Genomic DNA, 21109 nt, shown 5'->3' on the forward strand with positions numbered 1-21109 from the left:
ATGTAAAAGGCATTTTTCCAAGAACTGTGAACAAACTGGTCATTTTTGTTTTTGATTTTCATTGGCTTTTTCCTGAAGACCAAATCAGAAGTCTCTCATTTTCCTCCTAAAAACTGGTAAGAAACACCAATATCAATGGTAGTGGCAGTGTTGGTAACAGTAAAGATGATGATGATAATAGTGTTGCTGATGGTATCTTACTATATGCTATATTCTTTAAATGCAGGACAATCATATGTGGTCCTAAGGACCACTTAATGAGACAGGTAATATTGTTACCCACACCATAAAGATGAAGAAACTAGATAGAGAAGGGTTAAGTAACTGTCTCTCTCTCTATATATATATATAATATATATAGTAAATATATTATCTATATTTCTATAGATAATACAGGCATAGTCAGGATTCATATGAACCCAGTCTTGACATTCATAGCTGAAAACAGCAATATGCTCTTTCCATTTTGGGGGTTAATAGGCTCTTCTGTGTGGCTCTTGCTTAGTGTCTCTCCTGAGGCTGTAGTCAGTTGGGATCTTTAGACATTTAAAGCATTCACTAGTCTCAGCATCAAAGATGGCTTACTTGGAGAGCTGGCAGCTGCTGCTGCTGTTGGCTGGGAATGCTTTTGAGACTGCTGACTGGAGAGCCTACACGTGACCTCTCCATATGGCCTGGACTTCCCACAGCAATGAAGCTGGGTTTTGATAGGGATCATTCCAACAGGGGTAATTCCACAATATCAGGGGAAACTGCAAGTCTCCTTAGAGGCTAGAGTTATAAGTTTAGAACATGACTATTCTCACATTCTATTGGTCCAGCAAACACTAAGGAAATCCCAGGGTGAAGGGAAAGGAGTTACACTTAAAGTCTGGACATGCAGAGCAGCACACGTACACACAGAGGGAAGAAATTGACGAAGACCATCTTGAAAACTATCTTCCTTAAGATACTATGTTGTTTCATAATTTATTTGCATTGGCACTGATACTCTTTAATGCTGATCATGGTGGATAAGAAGGTAAGCCTCTTTCCAGGTCCCAAAGGATAACAACTTCAAGCATTCTTCACACAAACCATAGACACAGTGGTATTTGATTTGAGAAGGTCTGTTTATCTTTTTTTTTCTCTCTTGCTTGAGGGAAAGAAGTTTCACTATCATTCTATTTCAAGAGGCAAGTGGGAAAACCCTGCAGAACAAACAGGAGCCCTTCAAAGGATGCCTCTTAAATCACTGTCCATGGAGATCACTTTTCCCTTTAAGCCTGTGAAGAAAGTTTGGCGTTTCCTAACTTGCTTTGATGTAAATTCCTTTCTCAGTTTCCTTTCTTTTTTGGTCCACATGGGAGCCAAGGGAGCATGTGTCTCTCTGAACCCTCACAATCAACCCTGAGTTGCTTTAGATATCTGTCCTCAGGCACTGCCTGCAGCACTGTGGACTCTGGATGGAACTGAAAGTGTGCCCCCCTAACCCAAAATGATTGAGAATGGCAGCTGGTGAGCTGAAAATTCTGTGAAAGCAATAAATGGCAAGTTGCTACATAAACCTCATATACATTTCGGCGCAACTTAAAACTACTAATTGTACAATTATTTGCCAACTTAGAAATGTAAAGCTGAGGACTTTTCTCAAAATAAGAGTCCAGATTTGGAGGTTCCAAGTAGTCATTCTTGCATAAACTACATTTATTAAGCATCATGCTTGATGCCAGTTTTGTTTTCTTTCAAGTAAAATGAGAATTTAAGGGAGAACACAAAATACTTCCAAATTTCTAAATGATTTTTCCCATGTACAAAAGGGTAATGTTTCTCTCTAATGGAATTTTTCAAAATATTAAATTATGGATTTTATATAAAATTGAATCACATATTTCAATAGCAAATATAACAGGCATGAAAAGTTTTGAAAACACTGACTCTTGGTAAGTATACAGTTCAACAGGTGAGAACAGCGAATACTCAGGGGAGCTAGAAGGTGACCTAATAGAAGCCTCACTGCACTGCTGGTCTCCACTGGGATATTTTTACAGAGGGAAGGGCAGTCTCCATTCACCTGGTGTTTGGGTTAGAGGTCAGTTAAGAGAGCGTCTGGTGTGTTTCTTTGTTTTCCACTGTGGCTGTGACTTAGCCCCACAGAAAATCACATTGTCAACAGTCCAAAGGAGAATCAGCATGACCTTTGCCAAGTCCTAGGAAATCTAGGCCTTGTTTAAATAAATGTTATCACTTTTAATAGCATGATTCATGTGCCAGGCCCTGTATAGCTGTTTCATGTGATTTATCTAATTTTATCCTTCCAAAACCCCTATGAGATCGTGCACCAATTAGAAATTGCATTAAGTTCCTTAATTGCATTAAGTTGTATTAGTGCAAGAATGAAAGTGAAAGTGAAGTCGCTCAGCCATGTCTGACTCTTTGTGACCCCATGAATTGTGGCCTAACAGGCTCCTCCGCCCATGGATTTTCCAGGCAAGAATACTAGAGTGGGTTGCCATTTCCTTCTCCAGGGGATCTTCCCAATCCAGGGATCGAACCAGGGTCTCCCGCATTGGAGGCAGACACTTTAACCTCTGAGCCACCAGGGGGCTTAAAAAGAAGTTTGATTTCTTCTAAGGAAGGTAACTTAAAAGGTAAACAGCCATGGGCTTGGAATTAGGAATTCATTCATCACGTGTGACTTCCATTTTCAGAATTATTGCATGATCCAAGATGACCACTAGAGTCTTCCCATCTGTTTTGTGACAGCAAATGGTAGAAGGGAGGAAAGTTCTCTAGAAGGACTATCTAAGATCTAGAACTTATACTGCAAAGGCCATGCTTGTCTGTGATGGGAGTCTGGGGTACATTTTTAGCTGTGCAATTTGATACTCAATTTGAATATGGGTTCTTCTACAAAGCAGGAAGAGAATGGATCCTGGCCCTCAACTATTAGACAAGGACCCAGCTAGTTCTTTTTACCATCTCTATTGTACAGAGAAGGGAACTGAGGCTTATCAAGGTTTAGATTCTTGATCACAAAGGTAGTTAGTGAAAGCCTAAAAGTTTTAGCAGGCGAGGTGTTATATTTAATCATTACCATCAACCCTGTAGTTGATACTATTGGCTCTAATTTTCAGGAAACAGACTTAAAGAGGTTAAGCTCACAAATGAATACATGGCAAATAAGATCATACGTGGAATCTGGTTTGTCAGATACCAAACAGGGATCTCTAAACTATTCTGCCACACTAATACCATTGCGTGTTTTAGGAAAGAGTCAACAGAGATTCCTGGCACCATCTCATCCCTCTACACTAAGTCCCCAGGGGATGTTGCTCACTGAATGAAAATACCAGGTATCGTCAGTTGTGTCTGACTCTTTGTGACACCACGGACTATAGCCCACCAGGCTCCTATGTCCATGGGATTCTCCAGGCAAGAATATTGGAGTGGGTTGCCATGCTGTCCTCCAGGGGATCTTCCTGGCCTAGGGACTGAACCCATATCTCTTACATTTGTTGCACTGGCAGGCAGGTTCTTTGCCACTAGTGCCACCTGGGAAGCCCATTTACAATATATAACTAGATATGGTTCATTACCCACTCCAGTACTCTTGCCTGGAAAATCCCATAGACAGAGGAGCATGGTGGGCTGCAGTCCATGGGGTCGCTACAAGTCAGACACAACCGAGCAACTTCCCTTTCACTTTTCACTTTCATGCATTGGAGGAGGAAATGGCAACCCACTCCAGAATTCTTGCCTGGAGAATCCCAGGGACGGGGGAGCTTGGTGGGCTGCTGTCTGTGGGGTCTCACAGAGTCGGACACGACTGAAGCGACTTGGCAGCAGCAGCAGCATGGTTCATTATCCTTAAATCTGTTTTCATTCTTTCTAATTATGGCAAATAGATGGGGAAATAGTGGAAACAGTGGCTGACTTTATTTTTGGGGGCTCCCAAATCACTGCAGATGGTGATTGCAGCCATGAAATTAAAAGACACTTACTCCTTGGAAGGAAAGTTATGACCAACCTAGACAGCATATTAAAAAGCAGAGACATTGCTTTGTCAACAAAGATCCATCTAGTCAAGGCTATGGTTTTTCCAGTAGTCATGTATGGATGTGAGAGCTGGACTATAAAGAAAGCTGAACACTGAAGAATTGATGCTTTTGAACTATGGTGTTGGAGAAGACTCTTAAGAGTCCCTTGGACTGCAAGGAGATCCAACCAGTCCATCCTAAAGCGGATCAGTCCTGGGTGTTCATTGGAAGGACTGATGTTGAAGATGAAACTCCAATACTTTGGCCATCTGATGCAAAGGGCTGACTCATTTGAAAAGACCCTGATGCTGGGAAAGATTGAGGGCAGGAGGAGAAGGGGATGACAGAGGATGAGATGGTTGGATGGCATCACTGACTCAATGGACATGGGTTTGGGTAGACTCCGGGAGTTGGTGATGGACAAGGCGGCCTGGCGTGCTGCAGTTCATGGGGTCACAAAGAGTCGGACACAACTGAGCTACTGAACTGAACTGAATCACGCAGTATCTAAATTTGCTTGATCATAAAAAGTCATCTAAAATGTTTGTCAAAAAATAAATTCCCCCAAAGTAAATAAATAAATAAATTCCCAGTTTTTTCCCCTGGAGATTATACTCAGTAGATGGAGTAGAGCTGAGAAATCCATGTTGAAAACCTGCTCCAGCTCATCCTTACAATCAGGCTAATGTGGGAAATATATTTACATAGTTTAACCATATGCTTCCACTTCTACTGCTAAGTTTCCAGGAACTTGAAGGTGAAAATGTCTTCCTGCAATAGTTTCTTTTTTTAAAAAAAGGCTTTCCTTCCAACACCAAGAAAAAAAAACAAAATGTTTCTTCTTGATTTTCTCTTGCTTTCTCTACAAAATAAATATGGAAACATCACAAACAATCATTTAAGAGTCCAAAGTCACTTATCTTGAAACTTCAGGACTAAAAAGCCATCCATGAATAAAATGAAGAATGAAGGACTACAGTGAAACAACAGAACTTGAGCAAACACTCCTTTCTGATTCATTCATTGGTTTCTTCTTTCATTCACGGAGAGATCAGATGAACTCAGGAAAAAAAGAGAGGGAATGCAGACCATCAGAAAAGCAGCTTGCTCAGAAATTCTCTTTGTAGTCTGGCTTCCCTTTGCTTTGTTTCTCAACTTTTATAAAAGAGAATCTCAGTGACACAGAAGTCTTCTTTGAGTGTTTTGGGAAAGGCTTGATGCAAAAAAGTGCACTGGTTGAAACAGACTAGAGTCAGAAAGAGGCACTGCTTCTTAATTGATCACGACTCAATCACAGGAGGAAAGGGAGTTTTGTTTACAAATCTAATTTATGAAGCAATGTAGTTATAACTGGGGACCCACAAGGACCAGTCTCCACACAGAGGTGCAATATACAGAGGAGAAAACATCTCATTCTCTAATTTCTAGTTTTGTACATGTTTCCATTTCTATCTGATATTCATGAAATAGTGCAGAAGTGCTAATCTATAGATAAATATGCAAGTATACATAAATTGAGGGTATGTACTCCAACTTTTTTTTAACTGATGAGATATGTGATCAATACAATTCGATGTAGAACAACTTATCTTTAGTGAGCTTCAGAATCACCTAAAAGATGTTAAAATGCAGATTTCTGGGATGTATACCCAGAGATTCTGATTTAGTAGGTCTATGGTCAAGTCTATGAAATTACATTTTTAACAGTTTCCCAGTGCTCGCTTTGGCAGCACATATACTAAAATTGGAACGATACAGAGAAGATTAGCATGGCCCCTGCACAAGGATGACACGCAAATTCATGAAGCGTTCTATAATTTTTACAAGCAATAAATGCTGGAGAGGATGTGGAGAAAAGGGAACCCTCTTACACTGTTGGTGGGAATGCAAACTAGTACAGCCACTATGGAGAACAGTGTGGAGATTCCTTAAAAAACTGGAAATAGAACTGCCATATGACCCAGCAATCCCACTGCTGGGCATACACACTGAGGAAACCAGAAGGGAAAGAGACATGTGTACTCCAATGTTCATCGCAGCACTGTTTATAATAGCCAGGACATGGAAGCAACCTAGATGTCCACCAGTAGATGAATGGATAAAGAAAGCTGTGGTACATATACACAATGGAGTATTACTCAGCCATTAAAAAGAATACATTTGAATCAGTTCTAATGAGGTGGATGAAACTGGAGCCTATTATACAGAGTGAAGTAAGCCAGAAAGAAAAACACCAATACAGTATACTAACGCATATATATGGAATTTAGAAAGATGGTAACGACAACCCTGTATGCGAGACAGCAAAAGAGACACAGATGTATAGAACAGTCTTTTGGGGTCTGTGGGAGAGGGAGGTGGGGGATGATTTGGGAGAATGGCATTAAAACATGTATAATATCATATAAGAAACGAATTGCCAGCCCAGGTTCGATGCAGGATACAGGAAGCCTGGGGCTGGTGCACTAGGACAACCCTGAGGGATGGTGTGGGGAGGGAGGTGGGAGGGGGCTTCAGGATGGGGAACGTGTGTACACCCGTGGCGGATGCATGCTGATATATGGCAAAACCGATACAATATTGTAAAGTAAATAATAATAATAATAATTAAAAAAAAATTTCCCAGGTGGTGTTGACACTGCTCATCCATAATAGAATAATAATAGAATAATAGACTAGCACTGTTCTAGAGAAGTGATGAGCATATGATTTGGTCTCAGGATCCCTTTATACTCTTAAAAATGGTTGGGGATCCCAAATAACTTTATCTGCTACTATTTATGAATACTGAATTAGGAATTAAAACATATATTTATTGGTTTAATCTTTGAAACATAAGTGTGGTGTTGGAGAAGACTCTTGAGAGTCCCTTGGACTGCAAGGAGATCCAACCAGTCCTTTCTAAAGGAGATCAGCCCTGGGTGTTCTTTGGAAGGAATGATGCTGAAGCTGAAACTCCAGTACTTTGGCCACCTCATGCAAAGAGTTGACTCATTGGAAAAGACTCTGATGCTGGGAGGGATTGGGGGCAGGAAGAAAAGGGGACGACAGAGGATGAGATGGCTGGATGGCATCATTGACTCGATGGATGTGAGTTTGAGTGAACTCTGGGTGATGATGATGGACAAGGAGGCCTGGCGTGCTGCGACTCATGGGGTCACAAAGAGTCAGACACGACTGAGCGACTGAACTGAACTGAATAATAAATCTCATGTTAATACTTACTTATTGTAATGAAAAGAAATTACATTTTCAACATGAAATAATAAGCAAGAAGAGTGGTTTGTTTTACAGTGGGTAAATCTTTTTAACGCCTGGCTTAATAAAAGGAAGTTGGAGCTTCATATCTGCTTCCATACTCAGTCTGTTGTGTAGCAGGAAAAGGTGGGTCCTGATATTATATAAGGATATTATATTATCATAAGAGTCTTTAAAGATAGTTGTGGATATTCTTTGATACTCAAAACTAAAAAAGTAGTCATTTCTTAAAGTTTATTTTCAATACAGCTCTGAAATTGCATCAATGAACTTTCCATACTTATTAACATGACAGTTCAGTCATCTTCACTTTGAATGATCTTACCTCCATGCAAGATTCTGTAGTATATTCACTGGAATGTATTGGTTTACTGAATTAAGCAGATTTTTCAAATATTGACATATGTTATTATATTTTAAAAATCACATTTGTTAATATAACTACCAATTATATCAGAGAAGTCTGTAAGAACTGGGAATCTGTCAAGCTTAAGTTCTCCAAAATTTTAATTTTTCACTTGAAAGCTTGAGCTTTATCATTGGCAACAAATATTGTCAGTTGTTTCCCTTGGAAGTGACAGGCTTACTTTTTTTTTTAATAAAGAAAATGTATGCCAAAGAATAAATCTGAATAATCATAGTTTGTCAACTTTTTTGATAAAAATGATATTCCATTAAAAAAGGTGGCGAGTTTAGTTTGCTCTCTGATCAATTACTTAGTCGTCCTTCTAGAAAAAATACTTTTATGTAAACTTATCAGTTTATCCCACAGACTATTTAAAATATATATGTTCAAAGGTTTAGATTAAATAAACGAGTAGCTTTTACTGCTTTATTAATGGCATTCTTAAGTAAAATGGGCATTTTAAAACATTTTTTTGTGAGCATATGTTGGTGAATAAAACAATGGTTACTGATATGTTTTGGAGAAATTGCCTTAATTTATGCTAAGGCAACAGCGATTTTACCCATGGTTTCTTTTGTATCATTCGTGCAAGTGTCAATGAAAAAAAAAATTATTGCTATTGTGAAAGAAGTGTTGAACATGCAGCTGCCTTGAAAGAATCTAAGGGACCCCACCTTCGGGGGTGGGGTCACATTTGAGATCACATTTGAGAATCACTATTCTAGAGAATAATACTGGAGAAGGCAATGGCACCCCACTCCAGTACTTTTGCCTGGAAAATCCCATGGATGGAGGACCCTAGTAGGCTGCAGTCCATGGGGTCGCTAAGAGTCGGACACGACTGAGCGACTTCACTTTGACTTTTCACTTTCACGAATTGGAGAAGGAAATGGCAACCCACTCCAGTGTTCTTGCCTGGAGAATCCCAGGGACGGAGGAGCCTGGTGGGCTGCTGTCTATGGGGTCGCACAGTGTCGGACACGACTGAAGTGACTTAGAAGCAGAGAATAAATAATACAGAGTCAATACAACAAATGGAACTTTGCATGCAGATTTATTTCCTCTGACCATCACAGCATTTTAAAATATAAATTAGCTGTAAGCATTTAATAGCCAGGAGATTTCATATAAAAATCTGAGTCCTGGGCTTTTCTTGAAAGATCAGAGACATGATAACACTGGACTCTCTTTCCTTCCTCATGATAATGGACTGGCTACCCTTTACATGAGGCAGGCTCCTCTCCAGCTGGCACAACCGCTCCCACCTCAATTTATCTCATTCATTACCTTTACTTTCCTAGGTACAAAGCAGTCTAAGTCTGTAAATGCTAGTATTATGATAGAATGATGAAAAGCAAAGCCTGTGAAGTTAATATATGTAAGACATAAAATCTCAATCTTTCTATGACTAGCTATGTGACTTGTGAAGTGACTCTCAGTGTTCTTATCTTTCTTAGTCTCAGTTTTCTTATCTTCCGAATGGGGATAATACTATGAAAGTTGTGAGGATTAAATGGGATTATAAAAGTAAAGAATTTTGCTCTGAGTCTCTCAAATCCCTAAGTTCATAATAGAAGTTAGTTCTGTTGATGATGCCAATGGTGACAGAGCCATGTATTCAACCTTCACAGGGACCCTAGAAGTTATGTGGTCTCGTTTTAGAAATGAGGAAAATGAGGCACAGAAGGGCAATCAATGACCAGCAGCCTCTCTACCACCACCTGAAAGAACAGTGAGGCAACAATAAATACCGAGTATCGAGCACTTCCCATGCTGCTGGTATTATGCTAATCATATCCATCACCTCAGCTAATCTTTACAAAACCCTGTGATAGAGATATTTTATTGCCATTAAACAGATAAGAAAAGTAAGGCTCAGGGAATTTAAGGAAGGTTCTCAAGTAGAGCCTACTCAGACAGAGCTACATGAACTCAGAGCTACAAAGTTTTGGTCTTTAAGAATCTCAAGTACTGAATCCACACACAACACTGGTTTGTACTGAAAATACATCCATCTATCTAGTCTATATACATCTTTACTGGTCGCTGATTATCAATGCTTATAAGGAGGAAATCTGTGCTAATTCCTGCAGGCCTGTGGACCTATCACATAGGTGCTTCTTTCTGTGGAAATTCTCCAACACACGCCAATGAAAAGAACAAGCAGAAACATCTGAAAGACTACATGTTCCAATAAAACTGATTTATAATTTATCACATCACCTTTTGGTAGAGTTGACATTAACAGACGTTTCAATGTTTATAGAAATAAACACACACTTTCCTCTTCACAAATATGCCATAATTTGTGAAGCATATAATGAAGCATAATTAACTGGCTGTGAAAAATTAAAACCAAGAACATGGTTTTGTCAAATAAATAATGAAGGAAATTCACAGTATGTTCTTAAGAAAAGCTCTCCATGGTTTGTGACTGTAATTAGAACCACCTGAACTTTGGCAGAGAGTACTATCAAATTTCCCAAAACCTTTGCTGACATTAGAATATTTTGGATTTAGGTCACATTCCTGGGCAACTGACATTCTTTTTTATTTGCAATTAAATTCTGGAGTTTTCAAACACTCTCCGACCCGTCATAACATTTCTATCTTTTCATAAGTTTAAAAATAACCTTGCTTGGGTTAATTGGATCCCAAAGGGTTGTAATTTTTGGTATTTTAATTCATTTTGTCCTTGGCTGATTGTCAAAACTTACTGGAAATAAAGCTTCACAATAAACTCATAAGTCTAAATGGTTTCAGAAATGAGTGTACCGATGACACAGGGTGAAGCCAAAATGCCTCTGAGAAGCCTTGGAAAGCACTAGTTATGATGATAAAATGCCAAGAAGCCAGATAAGAAGTAGGTAACTCAGTTATCTATCTTACTTTGGTTGCCAAATGCCCAGATGTCATGATATCTCGGTAATTAAATGTTAACCATTTATAAGGATTACTGCTGTGTTGACAGCCTTAAACATGAGTCCATTCCACAGACTTGAGAGATCATCATTGTTAAACGGTGCTATGCTTTGTGCCACTTGCTGAATAAGTACAATAGTGTTAGTCGCTCAGTCTTGTCCAACTCTTTGCGACCCCATGGACTGTAGCCCACCGAGCTCCTCTGTCCATGGAATTTTCCAGGCAAGAATACTAGAGTGAGTTGCCATTTCCTCCTCCAGGGGGTCTTCCCAAACCAGAGACTGAACCCGGGTCTTCTGCATGGCAGGCAGTCTCCTGCATTGCTGGTGGATTCTTTACCAACTGAGCAACCAAGGAAGCCTGCATAAGTACAATGTATTCTCTTAGAACAACGACCTTGCAAGTGCTCTCTGAAAAAGTGAGTAAAGATCCTCTTTTGATAGATGAGAAAACTAAGACTTAGAAAGATTAAGGTTCTGCAGAAACCACTGAGGCTTAGAAAGATTAATAACATGGGTAGAAACCAATGAAAAACACCCTGATGCTGGGAAAGATTGAAGGTAGGAGGAGAAAGAGGCAATAGAGGAGGAGATGGTTGGATGGCAACCATTAACTCAATGGACATGAGTCTGAGCAAACTCTGGGAGATAGTGAAGGACAGGGAAGCCTGGCATGCTGCAGTCCATGGGGTTGCAAAGAGTGGAACACAACTGAGCAACTGAACAGCAATGACTGAGCAACTAAAGAGCAGCAGCAACAACAACTGAACTAGTATATGACAAAGGGAAGATCTGAACCCATGTCTGTGGGATTTCCAAGTCCAGGCTGTGCTTAGGCATGGAGGCATGGTGTGACTCAGGGCCTGCAAATGGAAAACCTCCCAGGGGCCAGGCAGATGGCCTGAACTTCTGAATGTGGTTCAGTTTCAGACTGCAAGTAATGGCCAGAATGCTAAGGAACTGGAGACTTCATACCTTGCCTGATAGTTTTCAAATCCAAAGTTCCAAAAAACACGATGCATGCAAACCAAAACAGAATCCCGTGATCTTCCCAGTTCTTCAGCTGGCTGCTCTGACGCAGACAAAATTAAGTAAAAACAATCTTGTAAATATGGGCTGCTTTTTTTGTTTAGCAATTTTCACTTTAGCCTAAATGAGTTGTTTAGAAAGCAGCTCAAGTCTGTTTCAATAAGAATTTAGCAACGAATAAAATTTTCCTTGCTACCAAATTTAAATGAAGTATACGTGAAACTTCTCAAAGCAGTGCCTAGAGTGGAGTCAGCAATTCTGAGCTCTCCTCTTAAATCCTTGCAGTAGCTTCTTACTGTAGCAAAATGCTCAGTTCAGTATTCAAAGATTCCTGAAGATTAGAGTTCAAGGTGCTAATCAGTGATGAACTGCCCACAGGCAAGTGGCCAATGAGGGGCCCTGAATCAGCTAATAAATGAATAACTGGGCATTCAAATCTAATTGTCTTGATATTGAATTCTCTATCCAGTAGGCACAAAGACTTTTACAATAATTCTAATTTGCCTTTGGAGTGTCAGAGAAGAATGGAAACATTTTTTTTTTTCTTTTCTGGAGTGTTAGAGAAGAATGAAAATATCATAGATGTTCCCTAATAAATATGATAGTGAAGGACTGGGTTTCAATATTATATCAACATTATCATCAGATACATCAGTTTTAGTATCTAAACCCTGCATTTGCCAGTGTGTGCATGCTAAGTCACTTCAGTTGTGCCCAACTTTTGTGAACCTATAGACTGTATAGCCTGCCAGCCTCCTGTCCATGGGATTCTCAGGCAAGAATACTAGAGTGGGTTGCCATGCCTTCTTCCAGGGGATCTTCCCGACCCAAGGAATGAACCCACTTCTCCTGTGTCTCAGAAGGAAAAACAGGATTGAAGGACTTTTCCTAACTTTCTAAGGAAGCCTTTGGCAAAGTAGAAAAAAAAATGTTCAGATTTATTTAGCCACTATTACCTACGTAGTGTGCCTGGGAAGAGTGCGGCTTCATTTAAACAAGCGGGTATTTTGGAAACAACTGGCTGGAATCAGGTAAACATCTGGTTAAAGCAGCTGGTGAGTTGACAGCATTTACCCTTCTCCCCCAGCTGGCTTGCATGTGATAAGGTAGTGGAGTCGACTATCAAGAGAGATTTTGTAGCCTGTAGCTGTGGAAATCGCTAAGAAGAGAAAAGACACTTATTTGTTCTGGGTGGATTAGAAGCCCTAGAGGCTGGGGACTGTAACCAATGAGCCCTTTCGTGGCTTCCTCAAGTGTGTAGCTACAGCTGCATCCTCCTCCTTGAAATTTCAATAATCCCTCCACCTTTGCAAGGGCACGTGTTGCCATGGAAGGCAATCAAGAGATGGGTTAAAACAGCCCTGGTTATGATTCTTGCCTTGAAATTAAACTCTAGCAAACAAATTGTTTCCTTTTTCCCTGAGAAGGTTTTAAATCCAATTTATTTGAGGTTTCTATTTAAATTGAAAATACTGTAGCATCTCAGGCAAAGTGAAATCAATCTCTTTAGAAACAGGAGGGGGAGAAGAGGAGAATGTGGGCCAAGTGTATGTAGATTAAAACTTGCTTTTTCAAAGATTTTGAAATATGAAAAACTACCTCTGCCCATAAGATTAATGATGGATCCTTGGGACAGAACCACTCTGTTTAACTGCTTTCCTGGCTGCCTAATAGGCATCCCAAACTTAATGTATCTAAATTCAGATTCCTCATTCTGCTCCTGCCTGGTGTCTTTCACTCCTAGGCTTTGCTCACCCACAAAATGGAACCAACAACTGAGTTGTTTATACCAATCCCTAGAAATCATCTTTGAATCCTCTCTTCACCTCACTCCCCAAAACTAATTCATCAGACCTTATCTCAACATATCTCAAATTTATCTTGCTGCTACTATTACCTTGGACCATCACCTTTCATCTAGACCAGTTCAGCAGCCTCTTAACTTGTTCCCCTCACTTCCACTCTGGTTCTCAAGAATCCATTCCCTGCATGACAGTCAGAGATCTCCCTGAAACTCCCAACATGGTAGCCACTAACTAAGTGGCTATCAAGCCATAGAAATACCGTCAGTTCCCACTACGATGAGCTTTAAGTGTAAAAGTACATTGGATTTCAGAGATGTTGCACAAAAGATAAGAAAAAAAAAAGGAAAAATCTCATTAATAATTTTATACTGATTACATGTTGAAATTATAATATTTGGAATGCATTTGGATTAAAGAAGCTATATCAGTGAAGTTAATTTCACATGTTTCTTTTTGCAACAGTTAGCAGAAAATTAAAAATTATATATTTGTATTGGCTAGCACTATTATCAAATAGATCATGTTCCTTAAAAATCCTCTTTTAGCTTCCCATAGCCCAAAGTCTGAGCTTTATTATATAACAATCTATAAAGCCCTAAGTGATCTGGCTGTTGATTTCCTCTTATGTGTCTTCATAAACTCTAGGCTCCAGTCACACTGGCTTTTTGCCTCTTTTAAGTGTATAAAAGACATTCTCCTCTTAAATGTTTTTCACATACTTACAGAACATTTGTAAATGTGCTTTGTCCCCCATGAAATATTATATAGATCAGGTATTGGCAAACTATGGCCCACAGGCCAACTTTCCCTCTCCTCCCCACCTTACATTGGCCCCTTCCTCCAGCCATGCTCATCTGTTTACATCTTTTTTTTAAGTTTGTTTGGCTATGTTGAGTCTTAGGTATGGCACATAGGATCTTTCTTTGAGTGCATGGGCTACGCAGTTATGGTGCTCAGGCATAGCTGCCCTGCAGCATATGGGATCTTAGTTCCCTGACCAAGGACTGAAGCCGCATCCCCTGCATTGCAAGGCAGACTTTTAACTACTGGACCACCAGGAAGTCCCTGTTTACATATTCTTTAATGACTACTTCCTTGCTGCAAAGGTGGAGCTGATGATTTTTAAGAGAGACCATATACGGACTCTTGGCCAAAGTTAAAAATATTCACTATCTGGCCCTTTACAGAAAACCTTTGTTGATATATAGATAGACAGATAGAAGTTATGCAGGATCCTTTATGAGCTGGGCCTTGTCTGTCACACTGGTGTCTTCCCAAGCCATTTCCTCTCTTCCATCCTAGGCTCTAGCTGAGCCAGACCACACGCAGAGGCCTGTAGGCACTGACTTCTCCCAGGGTCAGACCTTTCTATTCTCATTTCCTTGGCTGGAAACGTTTCTCTTCCCTACATCTGGTGAAGTCCTATGTTAGTTGCAAGAGACAGCAGAAATGACTCTGGCTGGTTTAAGAAAGAAGTGGAATTCATTGGTTCCATAAACGAGTGTGGGACTGCCTGGTCTAGAGGTTTAAGCTATGTCAGCAGGAGCTGCTTTCATTCTCTCCATCACCATGTTCTTCTTCCTCTGTGTTGGCTCTAATCACAGGCAGTTTTCCTCTTGTGGAGCAAAACAGCTTCTAAGAGCTCCCAAAGCTATAAGGTTCCGGAAGTCCCAGAGAGACTGTTCTGAATTTGTTCTAATTAAACCATAGGCCCATGCCTGAACCTTTTGCTCACACTGGACAGAGGATGTGGTATTTTAATTGGCTCAAAGCTAGGTCAATTGTCAGCCTGCTGAGTGAGGTCTGCAGACCATAAAGCAGAAGGGGAAGAGTATGATCTTCCTGGGGAAAATTAGGAGAAGCAGGAAATGAGAGCTATGTGGCCAAAATCATGGATGTTTGCTACCTTGTCCTTGAAGTCCTAATGGACACACCATCACTTTCTTTTGGGTGTCTCCACAGATCCCTTTACTGCTGCTTCAGTTGAATTCTACAATCTGGTCTCCTGTAACCCTGGACTTTCCTCTACATCAGCACTGCTCACACCACATGGGAGTAAATGGTTACCTTGCTTCTTTTCTGCCGGGGCTTCGAGCTTTTTGAAACAGGACTTTGCTCTTTGTATCCTCAGCATAGAAACACAGAGACCACTATAGAGGAAGAGCCCAATACATGCTGAAAAATATATGTAAATGTGGACTTTAACCATTCTTCTCCTGAGTAAGGAATAACCATACAAAGATTGTATTTTAGGAGGGTTACTTTGGTAGTAACTGGTAGGGTAAATTTGGGAAGACTGTAGCTAGAAGGCCATACTATATTACAGAATGAGATGAAGAGGAATGAAAGGGGCTAGACCATGACTACAGGAAAAGAGATGAAGGAACCTGATGTCTAGAAATTTTCTTTCTATATCACTCATCCAGAAACAAGGTTATAAATTATTGATCAAAAGCTTCAACCAGTAAAAAAAGCTACAGCTACTGTTCACTGATACTTGCCTAAGTGTTAAATGTTTGTATTTGTTTTATATAAATTAAAAAATTAAAGTCTCTCAATGCCACTTGAGGTAAGCAATATTCTAATTTTAGAGATGATAGGGAAAGAGCTTTAGCAATGTTAAGCAAGCTGTCCAAAGTTATGCAGTGAATCAGGGTAAACTCTAGATCTGAATGAAAATCTGCCTCCAAAAACTGTGTTGTTTTTAATGACAAAAGAGGTAGGTGATGCTTCTAAAACTCTTTTAGGTCCCAACCAAGTAACTCTGGGGTTGAGAGCATATTATTTTTAACTATTTGAGCAAGACATAACTTGCCTGTGGTAATATTCTTTGTAAAAATTGATTACAACACCCACTGTTCATGTCTATTGGCATAGTAATTCCTCAGTAGATTTCTCTGATAGCACCTGATAAAGTCAGAATTCAAATAATGGTCACAACATGAATGAATAGCTCATGGGTGTCATCACAGGATCTGGGATTATGTATCAGATACAGTAAAGACATACTGGAAATAAATCATGCACATTCAAAAAAAACATAATTGTTTTTAAGGTAGCCAAGCTTATGAAGGATTTTTATAATACTTACACCCTCATTACTTGCTACATGAAGCAAAAAGTACGGACAATTAATTAGATTACGGGCCCACTTCTTGCTCTCAAAAAGTTTACAATTTAAAAGGAAGGAAAGAGACACATAAAGTCTTGAAGATTTAAGTTCATAGATCCTAAGAGCTAGAAGGGTTATTCCAGGTCATTAGGCCAATGGTTCTCAAACTTCAGGATCCTTCAGAATGACCTTCAGAACTTTGATGAAACACAGGTCTTGGACCCTGCCACCATAAGTTTCTGGCTCAGGTGGTCCTGAACAGACCCTAAGAATGTACATTTCTAACAAGTTTCCAAGTCATGATGATATTACTGGTATGTGGATAACTCTTTGAGATCCATTGATTTAGGCCAAGTTTCTCATTTTGTAAATGAGCTAATCCAAGCCCAGGGAAGTATAAGACTTGTCTGAAACTACACTAGCTAATTTTACAGTTGAAAATGAGGGAAATAATTTGTGGACTCCTCTCTAAGTAAAGGTGTGTATACATATATGTATACATATGCAGATTTCTTTTTGTGCCTATGAAGCATTCATTACTCCTTCTTTTGATCATAAGAATGCTTTCACTCCTCTGTGTTCCTATGATTTGAGTGGAATTGATGTCATGTCCACTTGCAGAGATAAACATAAAGAACACCTAGAAATAAGTCCAAAATTTATCTATCAGAGGGATCGCTGATTAAGCATGCATGTTTTCCAGAATCTATCCTGAAAATAAAGTTTCATGTTTTATAAATATATCAACTAGCATTGTTTTAATAGGAAAAAAACCCCAAAAGATCCATCAAGAAAAGAGCATTCATCTGATTTATGATAGATGCCTGCAATGGAATCTATGCTGTCATTTCAAAAATAAGAGAGATGTACTGATAATGATTCCTGAAACCCTTGAAGAATTCTTATTTAGGACATTCAAAGAGCTATAAGATCTAGAAAGTGAGGAAAAAAACAAGCTATAACATAGCTATGACAAACCTAGACAGCTTATGAAAAAGCAGAGACATCACTTTGCCGACAAAGGTCTTTAGAGTCAGAGCTATGGCTTTTCCAGCAGTCATGTATAGATATAAGACTTGGACCATAAAGAAGGCTGAGTGCTGAAGAATTGATGCTTTTGAACTGTGGTGCTGGAGAAGACTCTTGAGAGTCCCTTGGACCTCAAGGAGATCAAACCAGTCAATCCTAAAGGAAATCAATCCTCAATATTCATTGGAAGGACAGATACTGAAACAGAAGCTCCAGTACTTTGGCCACCTGATGCAAAGAGCTGACTCACTGGGAAATATTCTGATGCTGGGAAAGATTGAAGGCAGGAGAAGGGGATGACAGAGGATGATATGGTTGGATGGCATCATCGACTCAATGGCCATGAGTCTGAGCAAACTCCAGGAGATAGTGAAGGACAGGGAAGCCTGGCATGCTGCAGTCCATGGGGTCACAGAGTTGGACATGACTGCATGACTGAACAACATAGTGCTTAGAGTTAGCATTTATGCAGGGCACAGGAATACATATATTCACACAAATACACTCATAGCACGTGAGTTTGTATGTGTGTGTGGAGCTACTGTTTGTAGGGTAGAGCACTATATATTCTTATATATATATATATATATATATTTATACATTATATATCCTTAGAGCAGTATATATTCTCATATGTATTTATAAACATACATATACCTACATAATAATATAAATGTGATGGCTATATATGTGTTAAAGTGATGTAGCTCAGTCATGTCTGACTCTTTGTGACCCCATGGACTGTAGCCCACCAGGCTCCTCCATCCATGGAATTTTCCAGGCAAGAGTATTAGAGTGGGTTGCCATTTCCTTCTCCAGGGGATCTTCCTGACCCAGGGATTGAACCCAAGTCTCCCACGTTGTAGGCAGACACTTTACCATCTGAGCCACCAGGGAAGCCCATATATGAGTTCAGTTCAGTTCAGTTCAGTTGCTCAGTCGTGTCCGACTCTTCGCAACCCCATGAATCGCAGCACGCCAGGCCTCCCTGTCCATCACCAACTCCCGGAGTTCACTCAGACTCACGTCCATTGAGTCAGTGATGCCATCCAGCCATTTCATCCTCTGTCGTCCCCTTCTCCTCTTGCCCCCAATCCCTCCCAGCATCAGAGTCTTTTTCAATGAATCAACTCTTCACATGAGGTGCCCAAAGTACTGGAATTTCAGCTTTAGCATCATTCCTTCCAAAGAAATCCCAGGGCTGATCTCCTTCAGAATGGACTGGTTGGATCTCCTTGCAGTCCAAGGGACTCGCAAGAGTCTTCTCCAGCATCACAGTTCAAAGGCATCAATTCTTCGGCTCTCAGCTTTCTTCACAGTCCAACTCTCACATCCATACATGACCACTGGAAAAACCATAGCCTTGACTAGACGAACCTTTGTTGGCAAACTAATGTTTCTGCTTTTCAATATATATCTAAATAGTCCATAAAGTTACTTTTCTCTCTGGAATCTCTCTGATAAAATAGAAGTACAGAGCTTGGTGTTTGGATACATGGCACTTGTATACATTTTTCAATTTACCCACCCATGTAAACAGTATTTTCAACATCTGTATACTTACAAGTTTCAGTTCAGCTTGTTCTTATATTAATGGGGAAAAAAAACCTGTTGGATGTTTCAATGTGGCATCCAGCTGTCCCAATGCGGAACAGACATTGAGGATCACTTGTCACAATGTCTTAAAATTGGTAGGTTCAATCTACACAAACTTTCTTTTATTCATCATTTCTCATAGCTTATCAACTACCATGCACAGAAAAGATTCCAGAATTTGAGGGAAGGATGATTATTTAAACTTTTAGCATTTTATGGGAGGTGAATAAATATTCATTGAGAAAGTGTTCCATGTTTTGCAGGTTCTAAGCCTTACTGAAAATAATTTTTACTTGTCTTTGCTCTTACTTCCCCTTCATGTCCTAGAAGTTGCTGGATGTTTTTTCTCGAACAGTTTGCTGGAAGTTTTTCAGACCTCTCACTTAGGAAGGGCCTGCTGACTTTTTGTTGTTGTTGTTGAGGAACATGAGCAGTCCAAATAAATATGCACAGGTATCCTGAGCACATAATAATAATAAGCATTGCCGAGAATTCTCCTCAACTCTACTGTCAACTTGGCACACCGTGTTCTGATTTGTTAAACAAAGAAAGCAGCCAAGTTGGGAGTACCTAATGAGACAGCAAATGCTCCTGCTGTCACCGGTGAGAATCCAAGAATCACAGGGAGAGTGTCTATCACACCTCTAAGGATCAACTTCAGTCCTAATCTCCGAGGCTCCTTCTAGCTTTAAAATTCCATTTTATGATTGAAAAACTTCCTCCCTTTTCTAGTGAATAAAACACAAGATCCAAATCTCTCATGATAGACGAATGATCCCCAAGCCCTTAGTGGAATTGCTTTTATATCACTGATGGTCTGTGCACCTCATTTGAAATCTCCAGTTCTAAAACTCAAATTAAAGCGACGATGGTATATTATTATACATCATCAGTATGATTAACCCCTCCTGTCACCAAACTTGTACACACCACGTATTGTCAAATATGTAGAACAATTCAAACTCTCATTCACTGCTGGTAGGAGTATAAACTGGAAACTCTTCAGAAGACTGTCTGTTAGTATCTTTTAAAGCTGACAACAATGCATATTCTTTTAACCAGAAATTTCACTCTCAGGTATATATTCAATAGAAACACTAACATATATGTATATCTATACATGTAATATTTGTAACAGTCCCATACTGGAAGCTACTTCAGTGCCCATCAAAAGTAGACTAAGTCACAAAACATGGCATGTTCATTTTCTGGAATAATATTACAAAGCAATGAGACTCAACACAATTATTATACAAAAAAATATGGATGATCTCACAAACAAATGAAGCTAAAAATAAGACATAAAAGACCATATTGTGTTAAGGAAGTACATGTGGGTGCATGCTAAGTAGCTTCAGTCATGTCTGACTCTGCAGTCCTGCCCATGGGATTCTCCAGGCAACGATATTGGAATGTTGCCATGCACTCCTCCAGGGTATCTTCCTGACCCAGGATCAAACCCACGTCTCTATGTCACTTGCACTGCATGACTCAGGGAACCCAAACGGGGCTCTGTAACAGCCTAGAGGGGTGGGATGGGGAGGAAGGAGGAAGGGAGGTTCAAGAGGGACACATGTATACTATGGCCGATTCATGTTGATGTTTGGCAGAAACCAACACAATTCTGTAAAGCAATAATCCTTCAATTAAACAAATAAACTTAAAAATAGTATATTGTGTTTATCTCATTCATATAAAATTTTAGAATTAATTTTCCTATATAGTAGAAATTAAAGCAACATTGTAAATTAACTATTGTTGTTGCAGTTTAGTTACTAAGTTGTGTTCACCCCATGAATGTGAACCCCATGGAATGTGGCTAGCCAGGATCCTCTGTCCATGGAATTCTCCAGGCAAGAACACTGCAGTGGGTTCCCATTTCCTTCTCCAGAGGATCTTTCCAGCTCAGGGATTGAACCCACATCTTCTGGCAG

At 39.8% G+C, this 21109-nt stretch overlaps 1 protein-coding gene and 1 non-coding gene across 2 annotated transcripts in view; one reads left to right on the forward strand and one right to left on the reverse strand.

The window, feature by feature from the left end:
* TAFA1 (TAFA chemokine like family member 1) overlaps window positions 1–21109 on the reverse strand; it is a 504542-nt gene that overhangs the window by 41218 nt on the left and 442215 nt on the right. The gene's annotated exons all lie outside the window — the stretch shown is intronic.
* LOC133235788 (U6 spliceosomal RNA) lies at window positions 5734–5840 on the forward strand. The gene has a single exon (XR_009732653.1). It is a non-coding gene; the product is annotated as a U6 spliceosomal RNA (small nuclear RNA).

This window comes from Bos javanicus, chromosome 22, assembly GCF_032452875.1.
Source record: "Bos javanicus breed banteng chromosome 22, ARS-OSU_banteng_1.0, whole genome shotgun sequence".
Classification (NCBI taxonomy): Eukaryota; Metazoa; Chordata; class Mammalia; order Artiodactyla; family Bovidae; genus Bos; species Bos javanicus.